The sequence below is a fragment of the Haliaeetus albicilla genome, chromosome 7 (genome assembly GCF_947461875.1).
Source record: "Haliaeetus albicilla chromosome 7, bHalAlb1.1, whole genome shotgun sequence".
Classification (NCBI taxonomy): Eukaryota; Metazoa; Chordata; class Aves; order Accipitriformes; family Accipitridae; genus Haliaeetus; species Haliaeetus albicilla.
Genome location: NC_091489.1, coordinates 45,523,069 through 45,535,468, shown reverse-complemented (window position 1 = coordinate 45,535,468; position 12,400 = coordinate 45,523,069).

Genomic DNA, 12,400 nt, shown 5'->3' with positions numbered 1-12,400 from the left:
TGTTGTATGTGTTTAGGCTCCAGTTCAGGAAGGCCCGTAAGCATGTCCTGAATTTTAAGCTGGTTGATTTTTTGAGTTAGGGCTTTATGACTGCAATTTAATTGAGGCTGGAGTGATTTCTTATTCTGGGTTCATGCAACAAACAGTGAGGCAGGATGCTGTCGCAGGGCATCGTATGGCCCTTAAAAGAAGCGTAGGTCATCTTCCCTGTGATTTCACTCTGATTAGCTTGGTCAGTGATGTGGATAAGAACCAGGCTTGTCCGGGAAAAACTGTGGCCAGATAGGGGGGACCAAACTGGAGAGGAGACTCAAACAGGGGAGAATGAAGCCAATGTCAGACCATGCAATTGTGCAAACTCTAAGATGGCACATTTCTGACCTTCAAAAGCCGCAGACCCACATGCTTTTACATGGAGAAGGTGGGGTCTACAAGCCAAATCCCCAAGAAAACCAACAGTTTCCATGGGGCAGCCTGACAGAAGTGGAAATTGCTCTTCATCCCCGTGACTGAGCTGTGTCCCTGCATGGTGCAGTCCGTACAAGGAATGCAGTCAGCTTATGCCTTGTGTTGATGGCTGACATGGGGTGTATGTAGTGTTCAGAGCAAGGACAGTTTCCGTACCTGGAATAGTAATTGTTCCATTTACATAAAACATATTCATTAAATTGCCTGAGCGGTTGTACTCTTCTGATGAGCTTTCTGCCTCCCTAGATCTTGTCTGTTTCAGGCTTTATTTATAGGCTCCCCTGACCTTTTCATTACTCAGAGTCTCTCATGGATCCTTTCCTCTGTATGTTACCACATCAGTTTTTCTTGTCCTGTTTGACATTTAATTTTTATTAACTGTAGTGTAGCTAAAGCTGTTTTTCTTTGGTTTCCACACTGTGTTCTTCTCCTGCTCTCTAGACAATAGAAACTGTCATTCCAGAAACAGAAGGGAGAATTTTCTTTCTTGACATTTTGCAATTTTCCAGCAGGACATGGAAAATTAAAACTGGGTTTAAGGGTAAGAATGTCTCCTTGAGCTGATGGGTATTATAGAGTGGGTACATGAAAATGAGCCTCATTGCTGACCTGCAGGGTAGGGTCTAAGTGTGTTCCTCGGTATCTTGTGGCACACCGGAAGGTATCCACTGGTCACTGGAAAACCCTTCTGCACCTCCTGCTTCTTGTGTGTCTGGCACTCTTTCCATGTTGTGCCTTTGGATATGATGGAGAGACACATGTTGAAGTTTTCCAGTCGTGCTTAACATATTTGCCACACCCTTTGATGAGGAATCTCTTGTTGTTACTCATTTAACTGAAAGATCACATTAACTCCCAACAGTTTAAGCAGAAAAGCAATAAAGGGACTATTCACAACAACGACATCCAAAACGGTTAGGACTATTTGTGAGACATGAAGAAACACTTCCATTAGCTCCTCTTTATTTGGGAGGTTCCTACCAATTAACAGAAGCCTTCTTTCACTCTTGGATCATGTCTTGTCTCCTGTACTTTACTGGCTAATTAACAAAGCCTTGCCTCAAAACCATAAAATGCTCTCCATCTTTTTGGTGACTCATTGTGCATGTTTCACTGTAAAGTGTCTTACATTGAATAATTTCTAGTCTATATTAATCTGTATACAAACATGTTTATACAAACTTTTATTGAAAATAGATATATAGCTCATTTCTGACACTAATGGATGGTAGAGAAGCATAAGCTAATGCTGAATCTCACTAAAATTAAATACTTTAATTCTGTTCTATAGAGCAACTAAATTTCCAAATGCCAAGAGAAAGCATCTCAAAGAAAAAGTTTTCTGTGTGAATATTGATATATTCTATATTCCAAAATAATGGAATATTTGACATTCCTTTTAGATTAAAAGTTGAAAACAAGATCTCTGAATTTCTCATGGGACAGTGGTATTATTTACTCGGCAATAATATTTTGCTACTGTCTGCACAAGGGAATATCAGATGTCTAGAAGAATTAATGAATATTCAAGGAGTACTGCTTTGCAATGATCTTCAGCTGATAGCTGCGTTCATTCATATACATTTAAGCAAAGCTTAGATTTGCTCATTTTTCATAAGATTCCTTTAGAAGGGAGGAAAACAATCAGGCTGTACTTTTATAGAGTGAATTTGAAATTAAAATTAGATGTTTAGGTGTCATTTCAGTTGTAAAGTAGCCCTCAGTTCTGATGGTGGGAACAAGGATTCCAATTATGTTTAATTTGTATGCACGAGGCTTGGTTAGACAAAGTATTAAGGATTCGTAGTTGTTCATAATAGTTCTATAGTGTGCAGGGCTTTTCAACACCGTCACTAAATTAGTTCTTGGAAGCAGTTGTTCACTATATTAACGTAATATATCCCACACATAGTAAAACAAACTGTTTGGCCTTTCAAATGAGAGGACCCCGATCTTAATAAATATTGAATTATAAAATCCCTGTATAGGGAATAGAAGCTAATTCTTTTCTTTTTTCACCAGCTGTGAACTGCTACGTGTGATGTATAGTACAAACTCTCCAGGAAAGAGGAGCAAATTGAAAACACTACCCCTGTGGGTTCCCTTATTAGACTTGAAGTGACTGTGAAATTCACAGGACACAGCTCATTAAAGCAAGGCTGGCAATCTGTGACCTCTGGAGTAGGAAGATAAGACCCATGCTGAAAAACAGGCTGTTGCTTTGATTGTGGGGTAACTCAGCTACAGAGGAGAAAAAATTGTATAGCTGCTTATTAACACACTCCTTACCAGAGCACACTGGTCCTTACAAAATGCTTCTTCGGGAGAATAGGTAAGCAGCAGCCAGGTCACTCAGGCCCAGTTAAAAATGATGGGACCCTGCAGAGCTGTTGTCATTCCCCATCCCAGCTCCCACTTTCTGAGGGGTGTTGTGCTTCTTGGACATGTTAATGATCTGCTATGCAATGCATAACGTAAGGAAAACTTCAGCGGCTGGGTATTTCATCGAGTAAAGTGGAAATTCAGCACACTATGGGGCCATGAGCTAGATAGTTGTTTTTTTCCTTACTGAGATGTCTAAACAGTATTTGAGGATATGGCCTAGTACATGCTGTGGACTCTCTGACCCAGGTGAGTGCATCAAAAGGAGGAAAGTTTCATTGATATCCTGAGCTCTCCCATGAAATAACAATCTCCTTGCTGTCGAATTCTGTCCTTTTGGTAACTAAGCTTTAAGAGCACCGTGCTTTGTATGTGGAAAACTTAAGTTGCAGGGGGAAATGTCCTGGCTATTGTAAATCAGCATAGCTTTATGGAACTGTCTGAAGCCAGACAAGACAGCAGTCTGCAGCATACAATCTGACTTGCCCTCAGGCATAAGTCCTTAAAATTCCTGTGCAAGTGTACACCATCTAGGGTGCTTTCCGTTATGTTAGTAACAAACCTGATATAGTACGGTTTGGTACTGAATATTCAGTTATAGGTTGTTTGCACTGAAGAAAAGAACAGGATAATTTTTCCACAAACTTACTCCAGGTTCAGATAAATCCCATTCTCATGCCACTAGAACCCAGGGAAAAAATATGGCAAGAATGTTAACATTTTCTGCTTGAAAAAGCAGCTATCTTAGGCTCAATCCCTAAAGTGATCATCTAGTTCTAGTCTGGCATTTTCTGTAAGTGAATAAACCTGCATCTTAATTCTATGCCTGTCAAAGATTAAATAATGCAACATCATCTTTTAACATGATTGATCCAAATAAAGACCATGAAAAATGTAGCCTGGTTGGAAACATTCAATGAAATAATACATTTCTGAGAGGGTTCCCCCCATCACTGCTAATGTGAAAGAGTTGAACTGTGGGAAAAGAAAAAATGAGATGAGAACACTTGAGCTGATGTCACTCTGCATGAGGGAGAGTAGAAGCTGAATACAAAATGGGCTCATAATTATGAGTGAGATTCATGCTTTAGTGAACTAGGAAAGGCTGCTCTGATGTCTTATGAAAATCGGGTTCTCTTGAGGCATGCCAGATTGGATTTCCAAAATGACGAGTCAGTCACAGATGAAAATTTTGGCCCCACTCTCCATGGTGGAGGAAAGAACTAGCAACCCTTATTTTTTATGTGGGGCATTGGTAACTTTCCCTTGGACTGTCAACTTTCCTTTAGGAAGAATGGGAAGTGGCAGTTCAAGAAACAATAGTCTTACAAATTTCTCATGCTTCTTGTGCCTATCTCACTATTCTTTTCGGGGAGAGTGAGGGATGTAGAGCCGTCTGACTTGAAGTAACAATAAGGAAAGCACTTTATGATGTTGAACTTTATGCTATTATGGTAGTTGTCCATCATGTACCTGCAAGTATCCTGTAGTCTCTGAGCCACTGGGGTTTTTATTTGTTTTTCAATGGAAAATAGGTTCTAAATTAATCCTGTTGTAATTATGACATAAAGAAGCAGGCTTTTCCTGATCCAAATCAATTCAATGAATCAATTCTTACATAGTCTACTGATTGTTACAAGGATGAAATGATAGTCTTTGTAAAATGATTGTAAAACAGGGGCCTGGCTCAAAAATGTTTTATTCTTGTATCAGTAATTTTAGTAGGTGAATTTAACTTTACTGCAGGTTATCTTGTGTGCTGGCAGGCCTCTAGCCTGATAATGCTGAAAAGGAGAGGTCTTTTTGAGTATTTGATCTGCACAAAGCGCAGAAAAGAAGAGAGCTAGATAGGTAGGTAGAAGGAAAGAGAGAAAGAAAACAAACAGAGAAAGAAAACAAAGAAAGGAAGAAAGCCAGGAAAGTACAGGTTTATTTTTAGGAAGTGTTTATTCTTAGCAGTGGTAAGTCACAGCCAGGCTGGATTCAGCAAAGCATTTGTACACAATGTTCTGATATGCAAGCGCCCAGATACCCTTGAAGAGCCCAACATACAGGGTACAGGTTGGCCAACCCTCCATTAGCTTGGTTCATCCCGGGAAAAGTGTCTGATTTCTTTTGCACCTATGCTATTTATAACTGAGGTGGAAGGGGACACTGATAGGTTTTAAATAGTGGGATTGTTCTTTAAAGTCAAATTATATTTGGCATATACCTTTATTTCCATTCCAATTAAATTTGTAGTCCTCTTTCTTTAAAGAGTGCATGTTCCAAAGATTAAGTAGGAAATTACTGGAAAAACTCTAAACTGGTATCAAGGGGATTCATATTTCTTACCTAATTGTCACTGAGATGGATGCTTCGGGAATATTTCCAAGACTACACTTGGGTTAGTAGCCACACTTTGAACACATCTTACTGAAGCTGTAGCAACTGGTGAAGGACGGCAGTGATGTTACGTCCTGCATCGCAATCCTGAAGACTGTAGGATGAGCTGGCACAGCCTGGCCCCCTGTGCTCCTAGTGATTACACAGTGAATCTTTAGCACATCCGGCAATGCAGGGAAGTTTGTTCGGTAATTAAATTACTAGTTTGGGACTGTGAGCCTTAAACTTCCTCAGATGGTTGGTCATGTATCAGTGGACAAATTGGACCCCTTGCTGGAAGGCTGTGCTCCCACAAATAGTTGCACATGGGAAATTGCAGGGAAGTTACAGCTTGGATGGAAGAAGCCCCAAAGATACAGGCCATTGCTGAGAGGGTGCTCTTCTATGGCTTTAACTCCAAACTGTTTACAAAGAGAGAAGGCAGAAACTGGACAGCGATTGTGAAGGAGTGAAGATACATTCCCTTGCCCCTTTTCTCTCCTGTCCCCCCTTCGATAGCCATAAGTGCTGACAGCAACTCTGGTTCTTATTTGTTTTCCCCCTTCCTATCAAAGCAGATGGCTGTCCAAAGGAGGAATCCTTTCACACCTATCTGCAAGGTCCTTGAGAGGTGTTAAGAGTAAACTAGGTGTGAACAACGCATGAAGTGGGCACACACATGGAAGCTGAGGTGTGAAAGCATTTGCTCAGTAAAAATAGAACTAGGCTGTTGGCAGAAAGAGGTGTCTCTAACAGATAAGCCCAGCAGTGATTGACAGGAGTTGGGTTTTTGTTTTATTAATGCGTCAGTCTGAGTTTCTTGACCTTATGAGGAAGGAGGGAGTTTGGCAGGACAGGTGAATTTGTAATTTATTCTTTAACACTGAAAGAAATGCACCTCTCCTGAGTCTATACAGAACAACCAACACCAGTTTTTAGCCCCTGCTCATCACATAACGTGCTTAATTGCAAAGAGAATAAATGAGGGATTACCAGCTATTAATGATCCCAGGAAAAAGCATGAGCTCTATTCCTGTTTGATTTTGGTGGGCTTTATTGTGGAGGAGCTGCAGCTCTTGAGTCCCTAGCATCCATCCAGACGATCCTCTTTGATCATCCTTTGGCACCGGAAAGCTTGTCTGTGTGCTTGGTTTTGGAGTGAATGTTGTTCTCAGGTGAAATATTTATAAATTAAGGGGTTTTTTTTTGACTAAACAATAAATTGCAGCGTGGGTTTGATATGAACATCCCTCATGTATAACCGTCATACTACAGATTGCAATACTGCCTTCAATCCACAGATCTCATACATTCACATCCCATAGAGATCGGCGTATTACAAGCAGAACGCAATTTACCAGACAAGTCACAGTTCCTGTCTGTATTATTATATGATATATGGCACATCTGATGTAAATGTAGCTGGAGTTCAATAGAGAAGCCTGTTTTGCAACACAAAGAAAGAGTACTGGATTAACAGATCTGATATGGAAAAGATAGATACCTCCTTTGGATTTCAACTATTTGGCCTGCTGTTTCTTTTGCTGTCTCACTCAACCAGCTACTATGCAAGCTCTAACATTTCTTCTTTGCTGCCCGAAAGGCTAAAGCATAAAACAGAATTACAAGTATCAACAACTGCAGAGTGTCTCATTTAGGCATACATAGCAATCTACCAAATGGACAACCAAAGATGGGGAGGGACAGGAAAAGTGAGCCGAGCACTGGGTCTGTTGAAATCAGTGGGATTTTTGCCGCTGGCTTCAGTGGGTTTCAGATTTGGCCTGATGGGAGCAAACACTGTGAATGAAATTTCAGACACTCCATGGCTATAGATGCACATGCTTTTAAAAGCATTAATAGTGCATCTAAATTTAGAAAGCTGCACTTCTGTTTCATTAAGAATTCTACTTTAGTTCCAGATAGACTCTACAGAATCTGTCCCCAAAAAAGACCCATGTGCCATTCTGCCTGATGCACAGCATAGCAGGATCTTTTATTTTTAAAATGGCCTCATCTAACCCGCAGCTGCTCAGAACTTGGTGTCTTTTCTGCATTCATTCTCATTCTTGGAACTTGAACCTCTGCTACCCTCTCTGCTTCATATGTCGTGGAGCAAATGCTGCTCAGCTGAAACCACTAAAAAGAGAGCTGATTTTAGCCTAAAGCAGAATAATGGAGCCTTGTATGGATATCTACACAGAAAAGAAACACATGCTAGTTTGCAAACATTACTTATGTCTGAATTTCCCTCCTCTGTCATCTTTGAGCGAGCAGTTAGATGCACTCACATGTTTCTCATAGATGGGGAAGCTGAGACGCAAAGATACTGAAAATCACTCTTCAAATAAACAGTACTGCTAAGAATGTGAAACAGGCATCTTACTTCTGAACCACTTCACCTCATCTTTAGGCACTGAGCATCTGACTTCTAGGACTTAAGAGGCTCTCAAGTGTGATTCTGGTGGATCATATGGTACACGAGAGCCAGCAGAAGCCTCTGGGGGAAATGAGATTAAACATTAGAAAAGACAGGTACTAGTATCACAGCAGGGACCCTGGCCCAAACCTTGGAAATAATGGAAATAGAGAAGTGTGTCATTCTAGGGCTCGCACTGGGGAAAAGCAAGATCAAATGCTTTACATAACAATATGTTATACTTCCCAAAAGCATTCTAGTAATAGACAGTCTTAATGCCTCTTTCTACCTTTTTCTGTGAAAGTATACCTCAGTGTGGACTTATCTAAACACCTAGGAATTTTTTCAGCACTTTATTGTTCTAAAAGGCTGAGATTTTGTGTCACTTGAGCAGATGGACTTGAAACCCCTGTTTTGCATCTTGATAATTTTTCTTCTGGCCTCATTTGTTAAAGGCCAGTAGGATTGTTAGACCAGAGGCACTTCTGTCATCTCTTGGAAGATGGTGCATGTGACTTTCTGTTTTCCATGGAAACCAGAGCAGGAAATAGTTAATGAAAAGCTCCCCAGCTCTGCAGTGTGAGACAGCAGGTTAAGAGGTTTGGGGGTGGGGGGGTAAATATGACCATCATTCTCAGAAGCAGACAAGGACAGTGCTCTCCAAACCTTCTGACAGAGCATGTTCCTGGGTCAATCAGTTCCACTGTCTACTCCCCAGACGCTCATATTGGTGCTGAGGGCTTCACAGACCTTTCTCACACTCACACTCAGCCTGAAAATCCTTGCCCGAGTTGCTCTGACTGACTTTGGGAGATGATTTTGTCTAAAGCGTGAAAAAGCGCCCATCCACCTGGAGTACTCAAAGTAAGAAACCTCTGTGCCTCCCCGCTTTAAAAATGATTAATTCCAGGACTGTTTGGAGCCCAGGCCACCCCCATTTAATCTGAGATTCCTACAAAATCAGGGGCTTTCCTTGCTTTGGACATCAGCTGCCTGATGCAGCTTGTCAGTCTGATCCACCAGGCAGTCGGTGCACGGGGCTGAAAAGTAGCAGAGAGGCTGCAGGCCTGTGCTGCAGCCAGAAAGATGCCACTTAGAAACTAACATAGTACTGCTTCATAGCAGATAAGTGTCCACTTGTGATGTTTGTCGGGAAACATTTTCATACATATGGACCTTCGTCCTCTTGTGCCTCAGTTTCTCCTTTGCTACGAAATGGGCTATCTCCCTCTTGACTATTCTGTGACTTTCCCAATGCTGGTAGAATGTTAATGCTTGTAAGGGAGGCATTAATGGAGCTTTGTTACTGGTTAAGCTTTCTCCGTGTGTATCTGGACTGTGGAGAAAAATCTCCCTGCTGCTCTCCCTTGGTATTTTTTCATAGCCAGTCACGTCCCCTCGGCTCGACAGCTTTTCCTTGGGGAACTACCATCGTCTGCTTTTTTGCTGGCAGGCCACGCAGGAAAGAAGGGCTACGATTTAACAGCAGAGCAAAGCACTCAAAGCCACACAAACACTCAGAGATTAAATGCCTCCCCCACCTGGATTCCCAAGTAACTTAGAGTCTCAGCACGCTATTTCTGAAACACAATCATGCCTGGAAAGAACCTATCTGAGTATTGTACAGCACAGGGCATATTTTTAAGTCCTTTTTTCTTCCTTTTGTCCCCCTATCCAAGGTCTTTCTCTCTTTGATTTATGGATTTGGAGACCATCTTTAATTATCTCCCTTGAACAGCTGCCTGAAGCAACGCTCACTAGGAGTTAGACAGATGCAGTGTGCAGCCCTCCTGGGCTTTGCATAGCAACATGCTGTGTGGAATGACCATTAATACACAGTGTGAAGGGCATAGTTTCCTGTTGCCATGCTATTTGGGGTATGAACGTGTTCAGATCTGCTTGTCCGTGCACACAGGCTCCATCATGCACGCATGCTAGTGCACGTTTTCTCTCTGCCCCATAGCCAGTGCACCAGAGTGACTATTACAAGGGGCACATTATACAAAATTTTCCGGTGAGGGAAATCGCTCTGGATGTGATGCCTAAAGGCATTTTCAGCTCTGGGAAATAAGGGCTTACTTATTTCCTTTAAAATTTATGCTCAAAGATGAATAGCAATGATGAAAATCTGTCACAGTGCAGACAGGTCTGCACACATTCACACTTGGTACTGTTTTGCAAGCACCCCGAAGTCCAGTTTTGGTCTGGGCACTCAGCTTGCCCTGTCTCAAGCTGCCTTGTAAGGCTCTGATTGTGTTGCAGTCAAAGGAGGGATTGCCATAGCTGTGTGTGAGGCCAAGGAGGGCATATCCAGCTAGCTAGGCTCTGAGGTGGTGCAGCAGCAGCATGTACTTCCATCTCACTCAAGATCCTGGATAAATAGTTGTCTGATCAGTCCACACCAAAGCGTGAACTGCCATAGCTTCACACCAGTAGCAGCACTTCCACCTTTGCAAGCAGGGTTAGAACTCCCATATGTTTACACATATTGCAGCTTAACCTCTTGCTGAAGTATCGATAGAGCCTATGTCTGCATCACCATCGTGATGCAACATCTTCTGAGAGGCAGTTCTCCAGGCTGAAAGTGCTGACTTGTGCAGGTCTTCTCTTCCCCATTGACTGGAGGGATCATCTTCTACTGTGCGTGGTAGAATGCAAAACTGGAGCTTCTTCCATCTATGGGTAAATCCTATTTCAGCTCCCCTAAATAATTTCATACAAAAAAAGCTTGCAACAGCTTTCCCTTCGAAGCAGGGAGATTGTTGTCAAAGCCTCAGGAAACCCCTTTGATGTGGGGCAGACAACTGGGAGAGATGTTAATGAGGTGCTGGGAGAACTTCAATCACTAGTGAGGGAGATCAGCATTTCTGAAGCTGACAGAGCAGCACATTGCAAGGACGATCATGCTCTCAGCTTTACACTGACAAACCAAAAGGGTAAGGAAATGGCTGATTAAAAGCTTACAGACACCCCTGACTTCAGTGCTTTAGGGACATGAGCCTGAACAAATTTCTGGACTTGCAATTATATGGCAACGCTTTTTTGGTCAGCAACCGAGGGAGCAAACATGCATTCAATTAGCAGACCATATTCTTATGTCCACCTGACTCCAATGCTGGTATACTGTGGGACTTCACGGAGTCCCTTTCTCCCTGTCCACAGCCGGTTTAAACTGTAAATTCTTTGGGGCAGGAACTCTGTCCTCTTCTTGCACAGCTCAAAATAGAAAGGGATTTCAGTCTTGGGTGGAGCATATTGATATCATAGTTATAAATACAATGCCCATGACAGAACTCTCCAGTAAAATGGCTTTGTGCCCAATCACATTAAGGAGGACTTTAATTTAAGCTAAGGAAGTAATGAACTAGATCTATGGATCGCAGATAGAGATTGTTTCCAGGTCCCACTTATTAACATTCAGCTTTATCTCCTTTGTGTTGCCAATCACAGGCCACCTCTGTTGCTATTACTGCAAGAACTTACATGGCAATGCTGTTTTAGGGATCTAGTCTAAGCTATTTCACAGCTGGAGACCAGCAGGGGCAGCCAGCAGTAGCCCCCAGGATGCTTCACCCATCACAGCTCAAGAACTGATGCATTAGCTGCTTCCTGATATTTAACCTGACCCTTCCCATCCTTCATCTCTCCCATAAATGCTCCTACTGCAACTTGTTTCCGGGGCCAACGGGTACAGTAAAGTATCCTGCCATTTGCAAATCCTGTAGTCTGGAGGCAACGTGACCTAGCTATAATGGCACGAGCTTGTCATAGGAATTCTGTTAGTTATGTGATGGTGCATGGTTTACTTACTGTCTCCTAGCATCTGTCTAGACAAAAAACTTTGCCTGATAGTGGTTACCTTCTGCAGAGCTACCATGAGAATAGAAACACACTAAATACATTCCCCAAGCCAAATTCCTCTTTGGCATAGCTCTTCTGGAACTGCAATAGGCAGGACCACAGTTCAGCACTCTTTGCTGAATAAGGGAGAAAGACAGAGCTGAGTTTTGACCTGCGCTAAGTCTTGGAAGTCTGACTGTAAATCAGAAATACAGATTATGTGCCAGACAGATTTTTTTTTTTTTTTTTTTCTTTTCCTAACTGAAGTACTGCTGGTAACTCAAAAGTACTGTAAGGAATCTTGCCTGCTGCAAGCATGGACACTGGGGAGAATAACAAAGAATAACAATGTTTATGTGGCTGGGGTTGCTACTCAATAAATTAAGAAGAGACTCTGGCTTCTCATTAGAAAGTACCATTTTACCTTTTATTCTTTTTTAATGAAACCATTTCTTCCTGAAAGAGAAGAGAATTGCCTTTTTCCTAAGTGGACATTTTCATGAAAAAATAATTTCCAAGTTTTCGTTACATTCTTGAACAAGAACTCAAAAGTAAAATATGCTTGTTTCCTCGCCTGGCATCCTGCAAAAGGGAAAAAATAGGAGAGAAAGAGAGAAGACATGAATTGTCAACACATATTTTTGTGGACAAGCAGGAAATACGTAAAAGCTCACTCATTTTTGAGATGCTAGGAATTACATTGGTATTTTTGTAAGTCCTCAAAAACCCCACTGAACTATTTTTGGTGGATTTCAGCTCTAACCCCCCAACAACACAGACTGACCAATAAAGACAAGTAGGAGCAATGTGGCTTTGTTCACAGGTGGAACTTGTTACCCTTCCCAAGCACTCAGGAGGACTCTCTTAAGCTGTTGATTGCTGCTGAGGGTGTAGGGGTTGGAGAGGAAGATGTAGAAATAGTTGGGT